Source organism: Nannobrachium achirus, assembly GCF_963921795.1.
Source record: "Nannobrachium achirus genome assembly, chromosome: 22".
Taxonomy (NCBI): domain Eukaryota; kingdom Metazoa; phylum Chordata; class Actinopteri; order Myctophiformes; family Myctophidae; genus Nannobrachium; species Nannobrachium achirus.
In genome coordinates this window covers 33,296,795-33,324,516 of record NC_137829.1, presented here as the reverse complement: position 1 = coordinate 33,324,516, position 27,722 = coordinate 33,296,795, and the positions used below count along the sequence as shown (strand labels likewise).

The 27,722-nt window shown below is 41.9% G+C and overlaps 1 protein-coding gene across 2 annotated transcripts in view; it reads left to right on the top strand.

Moving 5' to 3' along the window:
- Nucleotides 1-2,202: 2,202 nt before the first annotated feature.
- gulp1a (GULP PTB domain containing engulfment adaptor 1a) overlaps nt 2,203-27,722 on the top strand; it is a 192,949-nt gene continuing 167,429 nt past the window's right edge. For both annotated transcript variants that reach the window (XM_080753116.1, XM_080753115.1), the window contains exon 1: nt 2,203-2,303. The gene's annotated coding sequence lies outside the window, so the exon portion shown is untranslated. The remainder of the gene's footprint in view (nt 2,304-27,722) is intronic.

Sequence of the window (27,722 nt, the reverse complement as noted above, 5' to 3'; positions counted from 1 at the left end):
GTGAAATTTGCCACACATATTCCCACTACGTCAAGGAACAAATGCTACCCTTTTCACATTGGCCTGTTATAACGCCACAAGCAGGTAGACTTTAGCAAAACACATTTTTGGAACACAATGCCTCAAATCATGCATTCAGGATGCAGCTTCTGACTGCCATGAAAGGTCTATGATTGGCGAAGAACACATGCCACCCTTTTTACATTGGCCTATTATAGCACCACCAGGACGCCTGGCCTGGTGGAGACCTGTGCTCGGAAGAGCACTGCTTCTAGTTTTAAATGAAACTGACAGACATGCCAAGTCCAAGGGATTTTAACATACTGTATTGCACTCGCACTGATTCAGAAAATAAATCAGGTCATGGAGCCCCAAATGTATTTGGCCATGGATCCCCATCTGAATTTTATTTTGTGCCAGGAAGAGATTAGTGTTGTTAAAAGGTTTATTCAAAAGGTTTGTACATTTTAGATCAGCTAACTAAATAGGGTTAAACTGGTTAAACTGATTTTAATACTATATTACATACAGTAGCCTAATCATTTTTAAGGGGACTCACTGGAACCATATGTGCCCTTAATCAAACACTGACCATGCAACCAAATAGACTTAAAAGCACTGCACATGCTGGAAATGCTGGAGAAAGCAGGGAATTCAAACCATGACCTTCCGTGACCTCACTGTAGGGAACGTCGGTCTCTGTAAGCCTATCGCTTTGTTGTTGGCAGGCTCTGCCCAGCGTCCTCAACTCATTAACGCATCCTGGATGTTGTTGCCTTATGGGCGCAGTGGTTCTAAAAGCTTTTCATGTTGTCAGTTGCCAAATTGATAAGTACAGTATTAGGCCACAGATCTCTATTTGAAAAGATGTTGTGTCAGAATTCTACAACTGTATAGGTAGCCACTGTAGGTAAATTACAGGGGAGAGTGCAACTTGTGATTCTGATCTGAACAGCCATTCTCAAGTTCTGTCCATACTTTGTCCGAAACCAAACTTTTCGTCTGAAAGGTCCAGTTCGACTAAAAAATGACGTCACTCGCGACTTCTGAAAAGCATTACACCGAATTAAAAATGAAAATCTGCACGTCGGAAAGTCGTAACTCACAGAACAGAAGTTTGGTTTCGGAGATACTATGGACAGGCCTTTATGCATTCTCTCATTGGGCTAACATCCTCATTTTGCTGGGGACCCCCAGGCCTGGAACAACACCCTAAGGACCCCTGAAGGGCCCCGGAGCCCACTTTGAGTCACCACTTTCCATTGAAGAAATGAAAAATGTTCCCCCAAAGCAAAGGTAAAAAATACAGACATTTTTGTATTCAAAGCATGCGAGTGGAAATGATAAATAGGACTGCATTAGCCCATTTATGATTTACAAAAAAAGAAAAACACACCTGCTTTCCCCTCAGTGTGGGCGTCACAACTGCACAATTAAGATTCTGGTCAGATATTGAAATTAATTTCATAATCTTTTTTAATTATCTTTAAAGGACATCTTTAAGTCGTGAACTGATTAACTCCTCATAGCTTGACAATAGGTGTTGCGCTGTAAGCTTGTAGTTGGGACCCATACAAATCTGTCCACGACCCACAAAACGGCTCTACCAGTGGTTCCCAAACCTGTTAGCTCGAGACCCAAAAGAGAAATTTGATGTCTCTTCGTGACCCAAACTAGTAAAAACAGCAGATCTACAAGCACACAACGTGTTGCTTCGCATGTGTTGTGTGTTAAAGTAGATCGGCTATTTTCACAACTTTTAAGAAAAATATAAAGAGTTTTTCTTTTGGATGCACAGAATTTCTTAATTAAGAAAAGAAAGTCTAGGGGAGAAGTTTTTTATTGATTGATTGATTGATTGATTGAAGTCTTCTTTAGAATTTTGCATAGAAAAATATACAGTTTCATGACGGTACAGTTCACTGGTACAAGGTCAACTTGGCTTATTTACACAGGAAACCTTTATGTATCTCATATAACATTGAATGACAGACGGATATAATACAGTAGATATAGTCAAAAAAAAGAAAAAGAAAATAACCGTGCGCGCGCACACACACACACACACACACACACACACACACACACACACACACACACACACACACACACACACACACACACACACACACACACACACACAGCCTAATAATGAAGCCACTACGTTGACGTCACCACACGCATTTGGCCGCCGTAGAGAGAGGAGAGCACAGAGCGGTGGATGTCAGTGGAGCGCTGCTTATTGTAGGAGCGGACGGTTCCTTCTTAACGGGACACTTTGGGCTTTCTGTCTCGGCGTCGCGGTGAGTAAAACGCGCTCTCTTTTCTGTTTATTCTGCCGTGCAGGGGGAAAAATGCTTTTCGAAATGTTGTTTTGTTTTTTGTTGGAGTTGGCAGGCTGACTGTTGAGCTTCTCTTTGGTTGGGAGGGGGGACACTGGACACAACATTCTTTTGTTTATTGTTGCTCCGCTTGCATACTTTCGCCTCGTCGCTATGTTGTCCCGGCGGCGACTAAAGTCGCAGTTGTTATTTAACGTTATGGCAGATTTGGAGATTATAATAATGCTTTAGTAGGTTATTGGCTACTTCCTCTGAGTTCGTCTAATGCTTTACATTAGGCTGTTATTCCATTTGCAGGAAACTTTTAGTTGTTCAATTGTTTCCAGCCGTGCAAGGTGGAATTTGAAGTGAATGCTGGGTCGGGACTATTAGCTCTGGTGAGTGGTCCATAGAGAAGGAGTTCTCCTTAACGCTATGTCACCGACGAGCCAAAGGAAAAGCTGCGCACCCTCTCGTCTGTAGTAAAAAAATAAAAAATACAGTTTCGCCACTCACCAAACCAAAGGCGGCTTTAGGGAGTTGAAAGACTGCTTTCCTTAGTGGCAACACTCTGAACCCCCCACCTCACGTCTAAAATACACTTTTTAACCAGAAAAGAAAATATTTCACCGGAAGGCAAAATCTGGTCAATGGAATGTTCTATTGACAGGATCTGTAGAGGACGCTGTGGAGTGGCTCCTCCGGTGAAATCATTTATTTTCTGTCTAAAAAGTGTATTTTAGGCGTGTGGTGGGGCGCTCCGAGTGTTGCCACAAAGGAAAGTATACCCGTCTTTGTTTTGGTGAGTAGCGAAAGTGTATTTTATTTGTTACTACAGACCAGTCAGTGGCTGAGCCTGAGCAGCCTGTGCTCATCGCGTTAAGGAGAACTCCTTCTAGGCTTCTAACGCTGGACCTGAGCTAGGTCGGGACTGTTCCAGTTTGGTCCACTTGTTCTTTTTCTCATTACAGGATGAATGCGTTTCCCTTCTATTTTCTTTAGTCAGTGTCGTCTTTATATAGACCTATTGCAGTATTCTAAATTATATTTGATGTCTAGGGCAGCCTAAAACTGGCTGCAATTAGGCTAAAACATAAACATCCTAATATCATTGTGCCTCCGTTCTCACATTTAATATTATTGCAGTGTTCTTGGGACGACACACTTGACTTGCCTGTAATACTATTTTCTTTTTAAGACTATTTTTGGACCGTTTGAGTCTGCGCTGCAGCCTCGTGCCTGTGTGTGTGTGTGTGTGTGTGTATGTGTGTGTGTGTGTGTATGTGTGTGTGTGTGTGTGCGCGCGTGCGTGCGTGCGTGTGCGTTTGTGCGCGTACATGTGTGTGTAAAATAAGACATTGGGGACTGGCTGCGGTGTCGCTTCTGATCGTTGCACAGTAGCCTATGCACACACTACTGGATGAAGAGAGGAGAGTTTCAGTGAATGACACCCATGCAGCCATGGAGACAACGTGAACTGAGTGATGCCAAAAGATTATGGCTTAGCTGTCAAAATGAAGAGAGGTCTCTGCTGTAAAATGATAAAATCCTCAGTGTTCATTAGACTCTGATATAGGCTACTATAAGCTTATAGATCTGCTATTTTCAAACATTTTGTACTTTTACTTTTGGTACTTTAAGTACATTTTGATGCCAACATGCACTTTCATACTTTTACTCAAGTACATTTAGAATTCTGGAATTGTATCAGAGTATTTCTATTGCAGTATTGATACTTTTACTTGTGAGTAAAATATGTGAGTACTTTTTCCACCACTGCCTGTAAGGACATGCTGCGGCTAGGGATGGGACGATACGCAATATTATCGTTTATTGTGATAAAAAAACACTCGCGATAATCGTATCGTGGAGATTTAGATTTATCGTGATATCGTCCTTCGTCATGCACTGGGATCAGTTCACCTTTTATTTGCCAAGCTGCATATCCGGTACAGCTTAAACCCTCTATACAAGCCGATCTACAAGCTCACTACACGACACAGCGTGACGCGTTGTGAGCTTGTAGATCTGCTATTTTTTGGCAAATGTTCCGCCCCAGGATAATGGAGTTTGATTATCGTGATAATATCGTAAATCGCGATTTATTTTGTCACAATAATCGTGATATGAAATGTTCATATCGTCCCATCCCTAGCTGGGGCCAAAGGAGACACTCGCCTCGCCTGGCATTTTTCTCTTGTCAGATATTCTGTCACACAGGCTACTATATCTCTTTCTTACACCAGTAGGCTGGTAGTATGTGTCCCAATTACTTTGAAATTTCACAATGGCTTCTCATTGAGTCAGATGCTGAGCGTCCATATCTTGAACTACGAATAACTCCTGTCAGCATTTTAGACTAGTAGGCTACTTCTCATTTCTGTCTTAGCACTTCTCTCTTATTACTTTTTTCCTTCTTGTTTTTGGGATAAGTCACCATTTAACCAGGCTTGTGAAACAGGTCTCGAGAATCATTGAGATCAGCAGTTTATTCTTTATTCATTGAACACAGGCTATTATGCAAAAACCATGATGCGTCTTCATAGTTTGATGAACATCACTCATTCTGCATTATGCAAAAGCTTCGAACACCATTAGCCTAGATTTTCAGCCACTTGGCCACAGTAATTGAATTGCTCCTCCAAGAGGCTGTGCTATGTGGTGCTTGCTGCCTACGGGCTCAGGGTGGATGAATATCCAAGCCCCTTTTCTTTCTCTCTTTTTTGCAAATCAGTGCAAGTTAGCCTTGAGGTTCCTGCATGAAGCTCCAGCACTTTTCGATTTCCCTGCAATTTGCATGTTTGTGAGTGAAGAATGCAGCAGAGGTGTTCACGCAAGGTTTTGAGAAAGTTAGACAATATACACAGTCTAATAACATGTTGACACACATGTTTCTACATTATATTTGATGCCTTTGTGGTCACAGACGGATGACACATTTCACTCACAGCTATTCTCTGTGTGGAATATAGTGATGGAGAGACATTTGTTGCAATGGACAACAACCCTGTTGATCGTGTGATGAATGCGTTTCCCTTCTATTTTCTTTAGTCAGTGTCGTCTTTATATAGACCTATTGTAGTATTCTACATTATATTTGATGTATAGGGCAGCCTAAAACTGGCTACAATTAGGCTAAAACATAAACATCCTAATATCATAGTGCCTCTGCTCTCACATTATTATTGCAGTGTTCTTCATGGGTATTTTTAAGGGACGACACACTTGACTTGCCTGTAATACTATTTTCTTTTAAGACTATTTTTGGACCCTTTGAGTCTGCGCTGCAGCCTTGTGTGTGTGTGTGTGTGTGTGTGTGTGTGTGTGTGTGTGTGTGTGTGTGTGTGTGTGTGTGTGTGTGTGTGTGTGTGTGTGTGTGTGTGTGTGTGTGTGTGTGTGTGTGTGTGTGTGTGTGTGTGTGTGTGTTCGACTGTGCGCGTGCGTTTGTGCGCGTACATGTGTGTGTAATAAGACATTGGGGATTAGCCACGGACAAACAGATGTACAAGACATCAACAAACGTCTTCTACAAAGTATTCTTGTAGGCTCGGCTCCTAGGTGTCACGCCATAACAACAGGTCCCCGATGTGATGCCCTGTGCCTTTGTGGTCACAGACGGATGACACATTTCACTCACTCTCAATTCTCTGTGTGGAATGTAGTGATGGAGAGACATTTGTTGCAATGGACAACAACCCTGTTGATCATTTGATGTGTTCCATGGTGGTAAGTCACAAACAGATGTTCAAATGAACCAGCACTCAAAAAATAATGTTGTAGCACAATTTAGGCATTCTTATGACACATTACTAAACGTTATTCGCTCAATAAAATTTGATTTGCTTAATTTCCTCTTGATCAATGAATCGTTTCAATCCTATTATCGATTAATTACCTTGTTATTACCTTGTTATACTTCTAATACACTGATAACCTCACTCGTGAATTAGCTGTGCAATACATGGACTAGGATAGCCTGTAACTTCCTAGATCTGTTTGACATTGGAAAGATTTGTTTTGGGGCTTTTATGCCTTCATTGATAGGACAGTAGACCGACAGGAAATGGGGGGAGAGATGGGGAGTGACGCGTGGCAAAGGTCGTCCAGATCGGGAATCGAACCGGCGATGCTGCCAGGGATCCAAGCCTATGTGGCAATGCCTAAGTGGTATGCGCCTGGACCATTAGGCCAGCAGACGCCCCGAAATACAGAAAATCTGACTCATAGTGTGTTGATCACATGAGTCTAGTCTAGATCACTGGTTCTCAACCTGTGGGTCGGGTCCCCAAATTATTTTGGGGGGGTCCCCAAATGATTAACTTAATGTGCAACATTGTTTTCTTTTTCAACACTAAACAAACCACCATAAAGTTTAAGTGTATAGAGGATATATGCACATTTCTAAAGTGGATTTGTAAGGACATTTTAATAGGCTACTTCTAAAATGACAAATTAAACATTGGCCAAATTGTCAAATATTAGAGGCAGAAATTGTGAAAATAGCAGATCTACATGCTCACAATGCCGTTGTAAGCATGTAGATTTGCTATTTTCACAATAGAACCAACCGTGTTATAAAAAATGCAATGCCTCAACTCTCGTCAGGATGGGGGGTCCCCAGTTAAAATATTATTATTTTGTAGCCTGAAAAGGTTGAGAACCACTGGTCTAGAGGACGGAAGGAACGTCTAGAGGACGCAGTGAGAACATAATCTCCACCTCCCTGCCTTTGGGCCTATCAGTGGAGACAATAATAATAATAATACAATTATTTAAGATAAATTGATTGTGAGTTCACATACTTTTCATTTGACTGGCATCATGTTACGCCGACTAACGATGGCACAAACAAAATATCACATTATCTGGGTGTCTCGAGTGCCGTACCATCGACATTGTGTCTACTCACTGCCTAGGGCTCAGACGCCTCAGCTGATGTGTCATCTGTCTGATGTGCGTCAGGATCGTCTGGTGACAGATAGTATCATCACATATGGGACCATGCAGCCGATATCTCACTGCCATCGAACACTCCATCAAGTTATGTTTATCTGTACCACCTTAGACTAGAGCACTTTGATGTCAGACTAGGGTGGGGCTTGGCGTTTCGGCTGCAACTGCCACCATCGTTATGGACTGGATTGAAGGACAATTCAATGGTCATAACCAATGGTAAATAAATATAATTCAGAGGCCCTTTTAGCTGGGTGCCGCCGCAGCCCATGAATACAGTATATCTGTTCCAGCACACACTGTGAGGAAGCTCCCAGGGTATTACCCGTATGCTTTACGTTTAAATGTTTAAACCCCAACATGTGTTCATCAGGACATAATGGTCTCACTTTTAACCTCTCTAACTCTGGAGTCCTGATTTTGGGCATGTCATACATTTAAAAACAAATGTCAATACATTTTTATTTTTTATATGTAAAAAGAGATCACGTTTAAGATGAGTTAATTACTCATATCATCACGTCCCATGCCAAAATCAAATGCTAATGACACATATCGATGATGCTGCCAAAGTGGAGGTAATTGATGTTTTTCGTCTTGCTTGGCTGGGGCTTTGACTCTCACGAAATGTCAAAGCTCTTGTGTGAATGAACGAATCCTCTCAGCACTTATTAACTGTCTAAATTAATCATAGGCTCCCTCAAATGAGACTGCTGTAGGCCGTTTATGTCATCATCTCATTCCTGCCTGTACTCCATGCTTGTCTTCATCCTTTGTCTCCTGGTGAAGACGGGTAGTTTCTTTGGCAAATAAAAGTTGCTCTCCCATGCTGATGGAGCTTCTTTGTTGTTACAGTGCAAAGTGTCATTGTGGATGTATATTAATGGTGATATGGGAGAGAGGCTGTGGGGGGTGCAACTACTCAAGTTTCGATTTAAAAGCTATCTTTGAATTCTGTGCTTTGATGGCTCAATTGAAAGTGCCACTTGTGCCACACTCCTCCTGCATAGATTATTTTAATATGCCTGTGTTGCTAGGCCAACAGAGAGATGATACAGCACAAAATCAATACCGCGTCATTTCCTCCAGGTCTGTTTCGTTAAATACGACATTATGCTTATGGAGACGAATACAAAGGCAAGTTTGATGTTCAGGGCCTGCAGCCTCCCTGTTAAACAATACTAACGATGGTAACTAGAAAGGTGCGATTCTGGGAAATTGCAAGTGTGGTTGCACTGACGCGAGTCGTAAGGAATGCAGTTAGAAATGAATTCCGTCTTTGATACCATTTACAGTATATTATATATTGTGATGTCAAGTGAAGCATGACCAATCCTGTCTGATTGGACATTATATTTTCCAAGATATCTGACCCTACAACCCAGATAACTTCAGTTAAAAGGTTAACAAAAAAGCATGCTCACTTTAGCTGGCATAAAAGTTCTTGAACCTAGAACAATAGTGTGTTGCCTGTAGCTATAGCAACCATACTAATATAGAGTGAAAGGTGATTTTTGACCTTTAGAAGGTTATTTAGTAATTAATCAAAATTAACCTCCAACTGTGTGTGTGTGTGTGTGTGTGTGTGTGTGTGTGTGTGTGTGTGTGTGTGTGTGTGTGTGTGTGTGTGTGTGTGTGTGTGTGTGTGTGTGTGTGTGTGTGTGTGTGTGTGTGTGTACAAATACACAGTTGAGAACGTCTGACTCTTTTTTTTTTATGCCTTCATAGACCTTATTCACATCGTGGCCATCTTGGATCACATGACCACATGGGGTGGCAGCCTGCATTACAAACCATTGTAAACAATGGGGCGACTGTCCCAACATATGAGTTCTGTTTCTTTTGACCAAATCAACAAATCGAATGGGTAGATGACAACATCAACATCCCCAAAAGGATTAAATAGAAGGATACATCCACAATATATTCATGGCAGTTAGGTTACAATGTTACTCTGTACAAAGACTTGCTACAGTGCAGACTAATGCTTGCTCTGCCATCATATTAACTTACTGTGTTGTGATTTTTGCATATTAATCAGGAACAATCTTACCTTTAATATCGTTACCGTGGATGTAATCAATTCAGTTAATGTAGCCCTTCTATTTAATCCTTTGGGGGATATTGAAGTTATCATCTGCCCATTTGTCAATTTGGTCAAAAGAAATTGGTTGAACAGAACTCATATTTTGGGACCATCGCTCCATTGTTTGCAATGGTTTGTAATGCAGGCTGCCACCCCATGTGGTCATGTGATCAAATATGGCCGCAGTGTGAATAAGGTCTATTGATAGGACGCTAGACTGACAGGAAATGGGGAGAGACACGCAGCAAAAGTCGTCGTGAACGGGATTCAAACTCGCGACACATTGTCAGGCATCAGAGCCTATGTGGTATGCGCCTGGACCGCTAGGCCAGTGGGCACCCCCAAGGACGTCTGATTCTGAACCATCACAGACACTGCTGCGGGTCAAAGGATAGAACCATATATTATTAAAGTCGAGCTGAAATGGCTTTTTTGGGCATTTTATTTTGAAGTATCAGTCTGAAATGGAAGCCTCTGATTTTCTGAACCAATCAGAAGGGACCGAAAATCGTGTTTTTCTTTTTTTTTTTTCATAAAGTTTTTCCCCAAAAAATGTTTTAATTGCTTGTTCAAAAACGTTATAAGCGTTAATGTTTTCCAAATGTGAGAGGACCGGTGTGTGTGTGTCTGTGTCGGGGACGAGTGAATGTCTGTGTTGTGCATGCATGCGGCGCTAGTCAGGTCCGCGGACTACTGGTTGAGAAACACTGCTGGTCTGTTCGCGTGCACGCGTCATAGCAGTGCGCGCTGACTGGATGTGTTTTGTTTACGTGCCTGTGTGCATGCATGCATGACACGAAAGCTTGCTTGTTAATGGCAGCGTTGCCTCGTGTGCTGTGATTTTGTCAAGATTGACAATAAAACACAACACAAAATACACTACTCGACGTTAATGCAACACACCCGTGGACGCGGTCGGGGAGGGAGACATTGATACACTAGCCTGGGGTGCCAGCCTGTGAGCCTGAGCGCTCCCACTACGTTCCATGGACTTTGTCACTCCGCTTCTAGTCTCTAAAGAACAGACTCCATGCTAACGCAAGGAAGAGCAATTATTTGTTATAATTATTATTAGGGCTTTGATGCAAGTTCTGATGGGTGCAGCTGCATAAGTTGTGTTGCTTAAAGTAATGCGCCGTTGTGCTCTCCTCTCAGCTGCTTAGAGATGGGATTTATGGCTCTTTGAAGTGAGCCGGATCTCTGGGATCCGTTCCTTTCAAAGAACCGTTCAAAAGACTGGCTCATTTGAGTTACTAGCTACTTTGTAGATTTTGATTATAAATACAAATAACTTCAACCACGTATATATTTATTTCTGACATACATAGGTTACATAGGCCTAACTGCCATTTGAAAATAGCCGATCTACAAGCTCACAATGCATCGCGACGCAAAGAGCTGTTCAAAAGACTCGATTCGTTCGCGAACGTCCCATCTCTACAGCTGCTGCTTAGCGAAAAAAAAAGTTAAAAAAGTCGATCGACGCGTCGATTTTTCGGCCTCGACGTGTCGATTCGCAAATAATGCGGCGATTAACATCCCTATCACGAATGTTTTCGTTTGTAACTTCATTAGCTTGCAGACGGCAGGCAGAGGGAGACATTGTCTGGGGCTGCTGTGCAGAATGTTTGTTACCAAGTTGCTTATTATTCTAACCTATAATGTTTTAAGATACATATTTTAGTATGCTGCTGATTAAGTTTACAATGACTAATACACAGTCTGGACATCATCCTGAATGACATTCAAAACAGCGAAGCAAGCAGCTGTGTTTGGAGGAATGCCAGCAATGGGAATAAAACAGGTGAATGTAATCAAAAGTTCATTTATATTCAAGAAGTCGATCTATGTCATCACGCAGCACGTTTTTGTCTTTTATGGACTTTTGATATAAAAATACACAAAAATGTTTTATTTTCAATTTTCTTGGAATCTAGTGTTAGGAATGCCCATATGATTACCACGGATAAGCTCTAAATGTGTGGAAAAACTTTTTTTTTTTTTTTTTTCATTTCACTGGGTCTTTAAGATGATACAGTGCTTAATAACGTCCACCTCATAAAACCAAAGACAGCACTACCAGGGGCCGGGTCGGGGACTGTTATCCTCCCCTGGTGTTCTGCTGGTCCTGGGTGCCTACAGATGTTGGACTTGCTCCCTTAAAATGCCAAAGGACTCAAGGGTAAATAAATCTGCCAGCTGAGTGGGAACAAAACGAGGCGTTAGTCCTAATGAAAACTTTCATTATGATAAATGGAACGTCTTATTGGCCTGCTTTCTCAGATGCCACATTACAGACCAGATTGGAAATGGCTTTTCTGTTAAATGCTTCCCCTCAGTTGTACCTTTAGCTACGCATGATTTAGTATGCCTGTTGCCGTGAGAGAGTTTGGACATTTGGGACTTACTATACTCCCCACGTCCCCATTACATTCACAAAGGTGCTATAATAAATCAAGTGCACCCCATGTTCCTTGGAAAGTTCTATACGGTTTTTCATATGATGATGCTGTGTTCAGGCGCTCACACATAATCTATTAACAACTTGGGTGCCAAACTCGTTCAGTAACGAGTTAAGGCCACTAGGGGTCACCCTGCCAAAAGGAGTTGTCTCGTTCATGAACGAGACAACAAGGGGTTAACTGGTACAGCTCTACGTGCAGCTGCCTGCCCTCTGAATGACCCTAGTCCATACGTCACCCCGTAGCTCAGAGAGAGAGAGAGAAAATGGCACGAGCTGGTTGCATTGATTTCCATTCTAGGCTCAAACATAAAAAGGGCTTTATCTATGAATGAGGTGAAAAGAACGCCAGGGAAGCAGAGATCTGATTGTTTTCACGGCGACACTTTACCGCGATGGTCGGCCGCGGTTTGGATTTTAGTTTCGCGAGCGTTTGTAAACAAATGGATTTTCTTCCTCAATCGTCAGTGGACACCCACGTGCACACGCACAAAGCTTCCGAGGCTCTTCAAAATAAAGCGTGAGTGAACGGCGGCAGCAGCAACAGCTAGAAATGTTATAAATCTGAGCATCCCATGTGTTAATGATCATCTTGAAAAAAAGAAAAAAAAACCTCAGCTTTGAGCTGAGGGTTCCAGACCTTTCAATAATAGCTAGGCCGGTAATTGTTTGACATTTGACATTTGTACGATATTTTGGATACACTCCCCACTTGGAATGGGTGGGCGGTGTGCCATCTCATTGGCATTTCGTTTTCAAAGGATGTGGTGACCTCTCAGGTGCCATGGTCCACAACACAGATCACTGCACGTGTGTGTGTGTGTGTGTGTGTGTGTGTGTGTGTGTGTGTGTGTGTGTGTGTGTGTGTGTGTGTGTGTGTGTGTGTGTGTGTGTGTGTGTGTGTGTGTGTGTGTGTGTGTGTGTGTGTGTGTGTGTGTGTGTGTGTGTGTGTGTGTGCGCGCGTGCGTGCGCGTGCATGTGCGTACGCGTGCGTGTGTGCGTGCGTGGTTACTGTGTAACCAGACAGGAAATCTTTGGAGCCTTGCAATCTCGGCATTTGTCTTGTTGATCTCCCATATTGACTGTTGTTGAAGAACATTAATGGCTATTTTCTGCCTATGATAGGAACTACTGAGTCATCTGGAAGTTTTCAGTGCCATTTCACTTACCTTACAAATTACATCTCAATTAATTTACGCAAAACTATTCTGATTCATTATTTTATAATAGTCTAAATTGATTTATTTTTATTTTTCATTTTTTAATTTAGACTAGCCAATAATGTTTTACCCCCTTTTTCTCCCCAATCAATCATTATACCGATTAATTCCTCTGCACACACATTTCTGCTGTTGTTTCCTACTGACTCACCTGCCAGTGAGGAGCCCCCACCAGAAGGATATAGAGTCTTCGTCCCAGGTCCCACTCCTTGAGTTTGTAGATCTGCTATTTTAGCAAATCGATTATTCCATTAACATGGATTTGTTTTGTTTATAATCAATTTAATGTATTAGTTCAATAAACTGTGCACTCCTACTTTAGTCCCAACAGTTCAACTTTAGCCAACCTCCATGATTAATTTGCATAGGCCATCATGTCCAGAAGAAACGATGCTTCTGTATTCGTTAGCAGCTGTTGTTGTCCGTTGATATTTTCAGGGGTGTCGCACTAAATTCTGGGCCCTGGGTACAAGGATTCACTGCGGGCCCCCCATGAATGTTCTTCATAGGGGGAGGGGGTTTAACCCATTTAGACTGGAAACGCATTATTACGCGTTATTTTGTGCTTTAAATATGGAAAAATAGCAGATATACAAGCTCACAGCGAGCTTATAGATCTGCTATTTTTGAAGTCTTTGAATATTTCAAATCCTTCTAAGGTTTTTTGAAAAACCTATGTTTCTATGTCAGTGGTGCTCGATCATTTTCATGTGAAGGACCCCCAAAATGATATGTATTTGGCCACGGACCCCCATCTCAAAATATTTATTTCCAGGGGACCCCCAGAAGCAAATTTTGAGTTACAAATGTTCGCTTAAAAAATACATATATTCAAAGATTTTCACACATTTTCACCAAAAATAGCAGATCTACTGTACAAGCTCGCTGCACGGCACTCAGTGCCGCGCTATGTATGAGCTTGTATATCTACTATTTTTCAATAGCTAAAGTTTAAAATAATTCCAGGCCCCTCCACCTTGGACCCTAGTAACTCAGTCCCCCCCCCCCCCCCCCTTGTGACACCCTGGGTTAGAAGCAAGAAAACAATTATTCTGTATTGGTTAGCAGCTGTTGTTGTCCATTGATATTTTGCTGGAAGGCCCTCTCCGTCTGTGTCTGGCTTCGGTCAGATTGATCTCTAAGTAAATCACAGCTAAGACGAGGGAAGGCCAATGAATGAATGTCTGATGATGGCGGCCAGTATGATCTCGTCATAGCTCACTGTACAACGTCTGAAGGGTATTGTATTCATGCTTTCAGATCTGAATCCTGACCTTTTTATTGCATGTCTGTCTACAAAGGTCAGCATGTTCACTGCTCCCCTCCACTACTGCACATCGCTCCCAGATCTCCTTCCTTCCTGTCTACCATGTAAGACAGAAAGATGAAGGCAAATAACTTGTCCCTTCAAAGTGTCATATAGTTTGAGAGGTTAGTCCCTGTGAAAATGTTTCGTTTATTCCCTCACTCACTATATTACTTGACATGACAATAGGACATTTGGGCAGAAGGATGATCGTCTGTTGAATGTAAGGTCAGAAGTCTCAGGCCAGACATGAAGTATAAGGATATGCTTACATCACATTGATTTATTGAATTGTCTCTCCGATGTTATTCCCTGATGAATATGAATCTGCCTTCCTAAGCTATGGGCTAATGAGAGAAGAAACATGACGTCTCACAATTTGCTCTCTTGGCTATCAGAGTTTGACAGCTGATGGTTACTATATTTAGACTGCAGATACTTGGCCTAAATGCTAAACCAATTATTCAGTCCGAAAGTTCCTTTACCAGACTCAGGCTTTCATAGATGTGGGCTACTTATGATGACGGCTTGCTCCCAGACATAGTAGTATATAAAAGATTATCTTCTTTCATTTGCGGCGGAAATCGATCAAGCTGTAGCCATTTTCAGAAAGCATTACTTCTGCGTGGCGGTGCAAATTGTTTGGTTTTGGCTAAATCCCCTACAAAGTCCACTCAGTATTCATACAACTCTGTGTTTGATCAAGTGCTCAGCCTACACCACTGTGGATCTGGATTGCACAATACGGCCATCTGTTCAGTCATCAAACGTTCACTTCAACCGTGTTAACTTTACACAAATGCCAAACCAAAACACCTGTCACTCAAAGAAAAGCAAAGCAGCAAACAGGTCCGCTGCTGGTGCAACAAGCAAACAAAACGAGGGCGCTTGCAAGGGTTTCTAAAGGACAGCCGACCTTATAGGGCTCCCCGCCTAGAGCTAAGCAGCAGGGAATGGGAAGCAGCTAAAAGTTCAAAGTCATGAATTTTGGGTGATTTCACAGGGTGCCGTGATCCCCCCCCCCCCCCCCCCCCCCACAACATGATCATCAGGTATTACTAGGAGGAAGATTTTTTTCAAAAAAGTGTACAGAAAGTGTCAAAATTATGATTGTATGTGTCCACAGTCACACCCTCCAGTTCATTAAGTATGCCTGGTTTTCAGGTGGGTGGTGACTCAGCTGAAGTTAGCCACACTCATAGCTGTTGTTGTATAGTAAAAAGGGGAGGGGATGATTTTGTTGTCACTGACTAAAGTGGTGTATTTTGATTGGGTTAGGAAGAAACCAAAAATACACAGGGAAGACATATTTGCATATTATAACCACACTTGGGGGTCTATTAGAGTAACGTTAACTCCATAGACACATACAAAACAGAAAAGGTTCAAAACATTAAGCCACTCCTACATAAACCCATTGTATCTTCAACTAATTTTAATGTTAAATGGTTAGATTAACTGAATACATGTCCTTGCTTCTGGTGACTGGTATTGTGCTTCTAATGACTGAGTGGGTCATGTGTTTTGACGGGGGTCTGATAAAAAGAACATGAAATATGCGTGCACTGTCTGACAACTCTGAATCCGCTTCAGTAGACAGTGATGAGGGAGGGGCACAAGTAGACCGCCACGGCCTGCCTGCATTGGCGTTCCGATTTGTCTGCGGCGCGATAAGGCATGACTTTATGATCCAACACCTCCAAAGAAATCACTAGCATACGCCTATCTCTCCCAGACTTCCTCAATTAATTCAAGCAGTCTTCCTGTGAATAAAAACGGATCACGTTTTATGGCTCAAAAATCAATCAAAATCATTTCGAGGGGCAGGTCCCAGTGCATTGCAGCCGACTCTTTCTTTTCTTTTCTATCCAACATGACTATATTACTTTCCTTGCTTTAATGAATTTAGGCAATATTTATTTTATTTGCATTGTTTAGTTATTGGCATTGTTTAGTGGTTTGGAAGGCCGTCCTTTTGGTTCTGTATGTGTGCGAGCCTACTTGTATGTTATACAAGCTCACTGTGAGCTTTTAGATCTGCTATTTGTGGTCTCCTAAAACAGATTTCTGAAAAACCTATGTTTCTATGTTAGTGGTGCTCAAACCTTTTCATGTGAAGGACCACCAAAATGGTATGTTTTTGGCCACGGACCCCCATCTAAAGATATTTAGTTCCAGGGACCCCCAGAAGCAAAGTTTTTGTTACAAATGTTAAAAATAAATATATTCAAAGATTTGCACAACTTTTCACGACTTTTCAAAAATAGCAGATCTACAAGCTCGCAGCGGCTGTAAGCTTGTAGATCTGCTATTTTTCAATAAGTAAAGTATAACATAATTCCAAGTCTGAATGGGATAAAGATAGTTCAGGTGATATTTAATAGTTTAAACAATGTTTTTTGTTGAAATGTTAAAGCTCTACATTCTAAAAGTAATCATTAATAACAGGGGTCTCCTCGTCTCTCCAGCTCTTTAATAAACAGAAAATACATTTTCAGGTGGGTTGCCAATTTCAGACAATCAGAGGAGAGTATCCATTTATCCTTATAAAAAGATTAAATATGGAGGTACAAGGTTTCTGCCCAACAGCGACAATATTTCATCATGAAAGACCCCCAAATCTTGTCTATTTATATGTTTTGTGCATTTTTTTTTGTTTTTGCCAAGGTTGCAGTCCACAGGAACATCAAGAACATTATTCATTCTCTCTCATACACCATCAGCTTGGACGCTACCTCCATAAAGGTCATTCACATTAAAACTAATTAGATTTATTCAGGCCCATTACAGAGACGCCCCCTGATGCCAAGATGGTCAGAGTTTCATGTTGTATCTTTGCTTGTTATTGGTGCTCTAAGATGACTCCAATATAATCCAACTCCCTATCTTTGACATCCACATTAGTGCCCAATTAATCAGCCATTTTCTGCACCTAATATTGATATTTGCTCAGAAAATGAATTTTGTTTTAGTGGACTAATAATTAGGTAAACATTTTGTTGATATGTCTATTGTAACAGCATATTCCAGAAGGCTAATGTTCAGACATACTGAGTATTACCGGCAAATTTGGCAATGCTAACCTATACTGCAAAATAGCAAAATACCTTTGTGTTGGCATAAAAATCTCAACAGACCCAGACATTTAACATGAAATTACTCTTCCTCGTGGCCTGTAACTATTTTGTAAAGTTCATCGAATTTTACTCTCGGTTGGGAGTTGGAGTGTTATTTTGAAGAATTATTGTGGTATTTTAAAATGTAAATGTCTCTTTCACACATCGTCAGTAGAAGGAATTGGCTTGGTGTTATGATGGCTTTATAACTTTATTCTCTAAGGCCAATGACTTTTGCTGATGGGTTCAGTGCTTACTGTAAGTGGCTGCAAAAAGTCAAGTACCCCAGGCATTAAGTCCACCTTGAATATAAGCTATTCTTAACCTCCTTTTATCACAGCTACCATTACCAACCCAATTATTTATCTATGATACCGCAGGTGAGAAAATAAAGGACACAAACTACATTGAAATATATTATATGTAACTTAAATATAGCATAATACAATTTAGGCACTTAATCTAGAGCAAGGTAATACATCCATACATAATACAACAGTTACTCATGGCTCCGGTCCAAAGAACCAACACATATCCTTGACCTAAATTTTCTTTCACTTAAGCTTTAATTCTGAAATAGGTTTCACTTTATTGTAATTATAATACTCTTCTGAAACCAGAAAAACGAAAACTACCGGCTTGTGACGTGTCCCCAGGGAATCATCCTGGACACTGTCACAGTCCAGACTGTCCGCACAAAGTCGGTCTCATTTTCATTAATAAGCGGAGAGACGCTCCACTTGCTTGACTGCAGTTAGGATGAGAGATATTGCTTCTTCACACTCAACCACATTACCCCTGGTGTCCTTTTTTTGCACGTCATTATGCAAATAGACTATATATTTGTTTTAATTTGTAAAATACATTGTAAAGAAAATACAAATGAAAATAGCAGATCTACAAGCTCATAGATCTGCCTATTTTCGCTCTTTTGACGAATAGTAGTTAAGCCATTTATTGAAAACTACCGGCTTGCCAAGGACCTTTCTGTGCACCATTTTTTTTTTTTGATGGACGATGACACCTACTGATTTTGGTTAGCCGTAGGCCAAACTTTCCACGTTCACGCACCATATTTCGAAATCTAATTGGTGGATTGTCCGGAAACTTGCTAATCCAATTTTAGTTACCTTAAAGCGTTATTTAATCCTTCAGTAAACATACAACCTAAACACTCAACCCTCATCGATTCTGTCAGTAATATAGAACTGACTTTAAAATCATATTGTGGAACATCCATTTTAGTAGTCTTTTTTATGTCTCTGTCTCTGATAACTTCCTAGAATTCAGTTCATCATTTGCAACGATTGTTGAGGGCAGACACTCGATTACAAATAAATAGTCTTTAGAAAAGTTGTCAAAAACACACTTTATATGGAATGTTTATTGTAATACAGTGAAAGTTTATATAAAATAGCTGTGTGTTCTTTGCACACCAAAATAAGTTAAAGGTGCGTAGGGGGAGGGGGCCTAAAGGCATACAGAATTAAAAAAGACACTCCCACACACTGTCGATACTTGCACTTAAAACATTCATTAGAGAGAAAGAAGTGTTTCATTAGGTACAACTTTTACCTGCTAAAACATAACACAATTTAACAAAATATTGTTCTGCAACACACTCCCACATTCAGACACCAACACCTGAGCCAGCCATGTCCATGCCCATGTCGGTGGAGCCTGTGGCAGTTCCTCACCTATTCTGACTTCCTCCACCTTATTGCCCTCTCCACCTGTTGGAGAACTGGTGGTCCTAGCTGCAGCCACCGGGCTCCGCCAAAATTCAGTCAACTGCCATTGCATCTCTGTATGCAGTATATTTATAATTTACTTTACAGACAGCACGGGTTGGCCAGAAATGTCTTTGGGCCCCTACGCAGTGGCGTCGGCTGCGTCACGAATCACAATAGTTACGCCCCCTTGCTCGTTGGGAGAAGTTAGTTGTGACCGTGTGTGTATGCGTCTATGCGTGTGTGTCTTTTGGCCTGGGTGACCAGAGAAGTGCTGTTGAGCGGCCTTGAAATGTACATGCATGCATCCACGCATGCACGCGCACACACACACACACACACACACACACACACACACACACACACACACACACACACACACACACACACACCTTGAAATGAATGGACACCACCGTTCAGTTCACACTGGTGTGATTTTTTCCCCCACATGACCGCCCTGCTGAGCCACTGAGAAAATGACAAATGGCATCTGATATTTTATTAGAATGATTATTGCATTGGAAGGAAGTTTTACACTTTCTCACATTAGACAAACAGTTACAAAGGACAGGCTTGAAGACATAAATATGCAACCCAAAACCCCTGGTACTTGGACATAATCCTGTCTAAGCACCAGGGGTGCTTTGTGAGTGGTGTTTTGCATCGCCAGTGTGACACTGTGTCCTTGTTAGCTTTAGGCTAGTCTTGATCAAGCACAATGACCCTGACTGAACTTTCTGAGATCACAGAAATTCTCTTTCAGTCTGTATTTATTCTTTAAAAGCACATACAGCACATAGAACTGTCTTTTGCATATATATATATATATATATATATATATATATATATATATATATATATATATATATATATATATATATCAGATGCTATGATGCAGGTGTGTGCCTTATAAGTCCATGACAGCAGGATGTATGTGGAGCATGCCACTTCAATCAATCAATCTCTAAGGACCCCAATGTAAACAAGCAATAGTGCTTTCTTGGCTTTAAATCCTATTAGTAGACCTTGTATCTGAACTGTATGCCTACTATCCTGTGCTTTTAAAGTATTCAATCAATCAATCAATCAATCAATCAATCAATCAATCAATCAGCAGATAAATAAGAAACTCCACTTAACTCCAAACTGAGAGAAGATGGCAGTATTGAGAATGTGTTCTTCTTCAGTATCTTCAGCCAAACAGAAATGTGAGCGGCTGCGCCAATGTCGTTTGTGATTAATTTAAGGAATTACGAGAAATGCATTTGGGGTCCTTATTCAGACAGATGCACTGAGTTCTTCAAGAAAACGGCTTGCAGCTTTCCACAGGGATAAGGAGACAGCAAATTTGAATGCGCCCCGGCTCGGTTCTCTGTTATAATGTGGAATCTGAAGCACAAAAGAGACAAATCATTAGGGAAAAAGTCTGTGTGCAAATATGAGTGACACTTTCCTAATAGATAAGCAAACTCCAAGGCCCTTCCTGACATTTCGTTTGGAGGAACGCCATGCTGTTTTTCTCTCCACACAGAATGGCACACATGAAAAGAAATTCAACTGGCTCACGGAAGAAAAGGGTTTGCATTGATAAATAGAAGTCTGTCATTCTGTTGCTAAACCCTTCTCTCAATTTGTGGAGAATCATCCACACAAATGAGAAATTGATTTTTTTTCTTCTTTTTTTTAATGAATGAATGACATGGCCCACAGCTGAGCGGCAAGATATTGTTTTTTTTTTTTTTCAAATGGTATGACCATTTAATGTGCTCTTCTAACTTTCTGAAAGTAATTAGTCTCAGTCTCCATTGAGAATGTTCCGTTATTATTGTTCAGTCTGCTTGTTGGTCTATCTGCCCAAAGCCCTCAAGAGATCGCAAACTGAGATCTGGTCACAGCTTATCATCAATTACATGTTTGTTTGAATTACATTGGAGTGATCTATCATGCCATTATTTTTTATGCTATTCATCCATCCAGATGACATTATATTCTCTCTAGCACTAGTAGCTCAACTTCCCAGAATCTCAAATAAAGACTTAACTGTCTGTTATTCCTATCCTGCATTATTTCTTTCCTGCTCGTATAATTATCTCTGCCAGGAGATATTGCGTTAGCCCTGTGCATCTGTCAGTCCGCAGCTAATCTTGCAATTGCATTCCTTGTGCATGTTGCCAGCATGCCAAGAAACTGAATGTTTTTGTCATTCAAATCATTTAATGATGTTATTTTGGTGAATACATACATAATCTCAGTTCCACCGTCTCTCCAGGCTGTGATATATGTGTCCGCAAGGCTATGGAGCGGAATTAGCAAATCACACACACGCTGTCCAGCTGGCATATGGGATCTGCACTGCTAGGCATACAACAGCACTGTCCAGCTCATTGGATGTTCCAGTACGAGTCAGTCGCAGGCATGCACCACGCTGGTTCCCAGACTGAATTCACAACTTGTATGCAGTTGATAATCCAGGCCTGCCAGCATGCAGTTGGGAGGGTGGTCGTGGCTTAGTGGTTAGAGAGGCTCTGTGGTAATCGGAGTTCACCTCCTGACCTGTCCAAGTGTCCCTAAGCAAGACACGTGACCCTTAAATGCTCCCCCCGAGCGTTCGCCATCAGGGACGTGCTGGGCCCCTGATTCAGCCCGGGAAAAAGAGTAGGAGAGGCCCTCATTGCGCGCTATAGAGAGAGAGAGATCTCTCTCTATAGCGCTGCTGCTACTCAAAGATTTGTGACAAAGTGACAAGCCAGTGGGCCAATTACTGTACATGAGTTATATTTCGTTGTTGTCGGGTGGAAACCTTGTATGTCCAAAACCGTTTGTTTTGTATTTATCATTTTAAAAATGATTTAAGCTAGTGAAAACAGCCGATCTACAAGCACACAACGCCTCGCACCGCGAGGCGTTGTGTGCTTGTAGATCTGCTGTTTTCACTACTTTTGTGCGACAGCCTTGTATGATGAAGCAGGGCTTTGCTTTGCGAAAGAATTTACAAATTTGAAACTTGGAGATACGAGGTATTTCTAAATGGCCGGCCTGGAACGGCCGGGAATGAACCGGCCGTTCGGGAGTTGTCTCGCTTTTCCCAATGGCCAGCACGTCCCTGTTCGCCATAACCACCTGAGCAGCCATCAGCTGAGTGAAGCTGTATTACTTCACGTGAGGACAGCACCTTCACTCGGCTGTTTTGAGCTCACTTGGTAACCAAACTGCATGTGCCCACTATGGTCTCTCAAACATTCTATCAGCAAGGACCCCAGATTCACCAACATTAGGCCACAAACCCCCCACAGACATCATTAGACATGATTTAGAATAGAACAACATAATTGCCTTTACTGTAATTTGGAAGAGGCCATTCTGAACTCTAATCGGAATCAGGCATTCATTCTTAAATGTTATTTAATTAATGGACACTGAGTGAAATTAAACTGTTTGTTTTTTCGACAACCCTTTTAATCCTCTTCATGGACCCTTTGACCCCCAGACTCAAATTTGGGAACCATCATAGTAGCTGATGTTCGTTACTTAATTTTCGCAAATGAACTTAACACATTGACCGCCATTTTAACATACCTCCGTACTCCCACCTGCCATTCGTCTCCATAGACTTCCATGTAATTGGGTGTGCACGGATCATGCACACCCATGCCTAGATAATGCACCACGTGTGTCCACATTGCTCACAGCTTTCAAACAAAAAAATCCGAATGGAAATCCGTTCAGGCATTCATGAGATAACAGCCACTATGTTTAACAAAGATGGCTGCCAAAATGGCTGCCATGCTTGAAAGATGGGGTTGCTATGGGGGTTAAACATGCAATTTCGCGATTGCTATCATGCCTACTCCATTTTTGGGGGTCAAAAATTTTTTTTGAAAAAAAATTTTTTTGATATTTTTTTTCTTTCTTTTTTTTAATTCTCGGGACTATCGGGCCTGGCGGGGAAAGACATTGGAATAATCTCGGGACTATCGGGCCTGGCAGGGAATGAGTTAATGGTATCATAGGACTCTTTTGTGGGTATAACACTTATATTACATGCTGGTCTAGGGTCTGTGATAGTCCCTTGTGAGTTTCTTCTCACCACATCCCTAAATTAAAATGGATTCCCTGTTGTTTTTCGAAATACAGTTTCTCCAATTAGACCATACCTCCCAAGTGGGCCACATTGTTGTATTTGAATGCAAAATAGTTTGCCTTGATACAATAGATGCGTTTAAAGCCAAGGTTTCTCTTCATCTTGCTGTGACTGAATCTCCAGCTTCCACAATCCTATTTTCCCTTCTTTTCTTTTTTTTGTGGACGGCACGCCAGTCTGTGTCTTGTCTGGCTGTATGGCCCCTGTGGAAAAGCTAGTGTGTAATCTCAGCAATAACAGCCCTCCGGGTTTAGATCTTTGTGTGCAGGGACTGAGATACAGACAGGGGGGTTGCCTCCTCAGAAGCTGTCAGCGGAAGCTTGGCTGGGTGCACTCACTTCAGGCCGTGCCAGCTGAGATAATTCCCTAGGGAGTAGTTATCAAATCAAATTGTACGCCCTCTTTTCTGCAGAGTTGTACAGTAGCAGCTTCTCAGCTTCTCTCTTGTTGCATTCTCCCCCTCTCTCTTCCTTTAGGCTATACCTTTCATCTCATTCTGTATTTAACGACTGTAATTACGGCTCACTAAGCTAAAGGCACCAAAACAAACAAACAAATCTTAACAGATTGCTGTTTCATAAAACGATTTAGGCGCTGTAGCGTTTTGAGAACAGCACAGTGTAGCCTACCTATCAGCTGTCCAGGGACTACAGATTAAATTTAGCTTTGCAGCTAATTATGGGATACTTATGGTCCATATGTCCCTGTTAAATAAGCAAATGAAATAAAGATGGCTGTGTAGGAAGCCAAGCTGATGAACCATGGTGTTTCTTTTAGTTGGCTAGGTTTGAAGGCACATAGCATAATACTATATAAAAACACCCTTCATCATTTGGTTAGGATAAAGGTCTGCATTCGGGGAACATGTTAAAATAACTCAGCACACATTGTTTTTCTCAGGCGCTCTCTTGAGGCTAGTGTAGAATATAACATGGCAGAACAAAGAGTCGGGAAGCAAGTCGTTTTAGATGTCACTGTATTGGGTCAACATTTTGGTCTCCAGACCAGACCTGTTACAGGACTGTACCCTCTTATATCTTGCCACCTGACTCTTACTAGGGGTAGTCCCTACTCCCTAAAGAAGGAATATATTGTATATTGTATAGCTCTGTGGCAGCTCTATAGTGTTAGAATAGATTATAGCCAATATAAGCACAGGGTAATATGCAATAGCTGTTGATTTTGTAAACAAAAATACATACAAAACCTTTCTATACTTTAAAGTAAGAAAACCAGGTCATTCTCACACATACAGTACATGATTAGGCCAACCGCAAGTTTAATCCAAATCCCTCTAAATTCTGTCCTCCCTTCATATTAAAGAAGTCAATTTCTGTTAGATAAGAAGGATTGGGTTATGATAATCTATGCTTTTAAGTGCCTACATTACCAATGGCCCATTTTTAACGACACGCGCACACACACACACACACACACACACACACACACACACACACACACACACACACACACACACACACACACACACACACACACACACACACACCACAAAAAGAAATTAATCCAATAAAAAAGTGCTGAGTTCCAGATCTACGACAACACGTGTTCCAATGCCTCCTGATCAGACCTATGGAAATTCTACCAGCATCATAGTATTGCACTGCTAGGCATACAACACCACTGTCCAGCTCATTGGATGTTCCAGTACGAGTCAGTCGCAGGCATGCAACACGCTGGTTCCCAGACTGAATTCACAACTTGTCAAAGTTCTATTGCAGTTGATAATCCAGGCCTGCCAGCATGCAGTTGGGAGGGTGGTCGTGGCTTAGTGGTTAGAGAGGCTCTCTGGTAATCGGAGTTCACCTCCTGACCTGTCCAAGTGTCCCTAAGCAAGACACGTGACCCTTAAATGCTCCCCCCGAGCGTTCGCCATAACCACCTGAGCAGCCATCAGCTGGGTGAAGCTGTATTACTTCATGTGAGGACAGCACCTTCACTCGGCTGTTTTGAGCTCACTTGGTAACCAAAATGCATGTGCCCACTATGGTCTCTCAAACATTCTATCAGCAAGGACCCCAGATTCACCAACATTAGTCCACAACCCCCCCACAGACATCATTAGACAGGATTTAGAATAGAACAACATAATTGCCTTTACTGTAATTTGGAAGAGGCCATTCTGAACTCTAATCGGAATCAGGCATTCATTCTTAAATGTTATTTAATTAATGGACACTGAGTGAAATTAAACTGTTCGTTTTTTCGACAACCCTTTTAATCCTCTTCATGGACCCTTTGACCCCCAGACTCAAATTTGGGAACCATCATAGTAGCTGATGTTCGTTACTTAATTTTCGCAAATGAACTTAATGGTATCATAGGACTCTTTTGTGGGTATAACACTTATATTACATGCTGGTCTAGGGTCTGTGATAGACCCTTGTGAGTTTCTTCTCACCACATCCCTAAATTAAAATGGATTCCCTGTTGTTTTTCGAAATACAGTTTCTCCAAATTAGACCATGCCTCCCAAGTGGGCCACATTGTTGTATTTGAATGCAAAATAGTTTGCCTTAATACATGTAGATGCGTTTAAAGCCAAGGTTTCTCTTCATCTTGCTGTGACTGAATCTCCAATTTCCACAGTCCTATTTTCCCTTCTTTTTTTTGTGTGTGTCTGTGGACGGCACGCCAGTCTGTGTCTTGTCTGGCTGTATGGCCCCTGTGGAAACGCTAGTGTGTAATCTCAGCAATAACAGCCCTCTGGGTTTAGATCTTTGTGTGCAGGGACTGAGATACAGACATGGGGGTTGCCTCCTCAGAAGCTGTCAGCGGAAGCTTGGCTGGGTGCACTCACTTTAGGCCGTGCCAGCATCATAGTATTGCACCACATCCACAAACGCGTGCTCACGCGCACGCGCACACGCACACACACACACACACACACACACACACACACACACACACACACACACACACACACACACACACACACACACACACGTGTGCGAGCGCGCGCGCACACACAGATTCAGATGCCTGCAGTCATTTCTGTCTGAGACTGACCTTTCCAAACTGGCATCTAAGCTGTTTTAGGCCAAGGACCCCTTAGCTGAGAGAGAGATGAAGCAGGGGGGTACCTGCTTCTTCTCTCTCTCAGCCAGGGACGTGCTGGGCCCCTGATTCAGCCCAGGAAAAAGAGTTGGAGAGGCCCTCACTGCGCACTATAGAGAGAGATCTCTCTCTATAGCGCTGCTGCTGCTACTCAAAGATTTGCCATTTCAGATCATGACAAGTGACAAGCCAGTGGGCCAATTACATGAGTTATATTTCGTCGTTGTCGGGTGGAAACCTTGTATGTCCAAAACCGTTTTTTTTTTTTTTTTCTACTGATTTAAACTAGTGAAAACAGACGATCTACAAGCACACAACGCCTCGCGGTGCGAGGCGTTGTGTGCTTGTAGATCTGCTGTTTTCACTACTTTTGTGCGACAGCCTTGTATGATGAAGCAGGGATTTGCTTTGAGAAAAAATCTACAAATTTGAAACTTGGAAATACGAGGTTTCTGCCCAACAGTGACGATTTACTTTGTTGGCCACCCAGCCCCCAAAATGGAACGAAGGCAGATATTTAATTTTTATTTTTTTCCTAATGGCCGGCCTGGACCGGCCGGGAATGAACCGGCCGTTCGGGAGTTGTCCCGCTTTTCCCAATGGCCAGCATGTCCCTGCTCTCAGCTAAGGGGTCCTTGGTCCATAACCTTTTCATATATTCCATATATTTTCATCGTTTGACAGCACAATCATGTATTTTGGATTCATGTCAATTTGTGTTTTCAGATATTTAACCACTTGAACCGTCAATAATTAATACATTTGACCTTTCACTCTGTACTTAGTCTGCTCTTTTTCCCCTCTACACCAAACCTCTTTGCAGAAAATAGCCGATCTACAAGCTCACAACGCCTCGCGCTGTGATGCTCAGAATATGGACACTAGGGTGGTTAATATAAAAAGAATCACACAAAGATTTGGAGGACCTCCTGTAGTAACTCTGAGGACCCCCTAGGGGTCCCGGACCCCCCGTTGAAGACCCTTGGTCTAAATGTCTGTCGCTTTGCTCTGTTAATTTAGCTGTGAGAGTAAAAAAAAAACATCCGTAAGTGTCCATTTTATGCATTGTAAGAGTAGAAAATGTGTACTGCGTGCTCTCATGGCCACTGGGTCTGGGTCAGCAGTATAACCCGCCACAGATGGAGTCAAACAGTCGTCCCTATGATGTAAAATATAAACATACTGCACAAAGGGAAGTAATTGTGTCCAACTGTGGACGTGACGTGACAGTGCATAATGAAACTCTTTCTCCTCCTTTGTACTTATTCTCTGATGGTGAGACGAGATCAAATTGTCTTCCCCTTTCGCCTTGA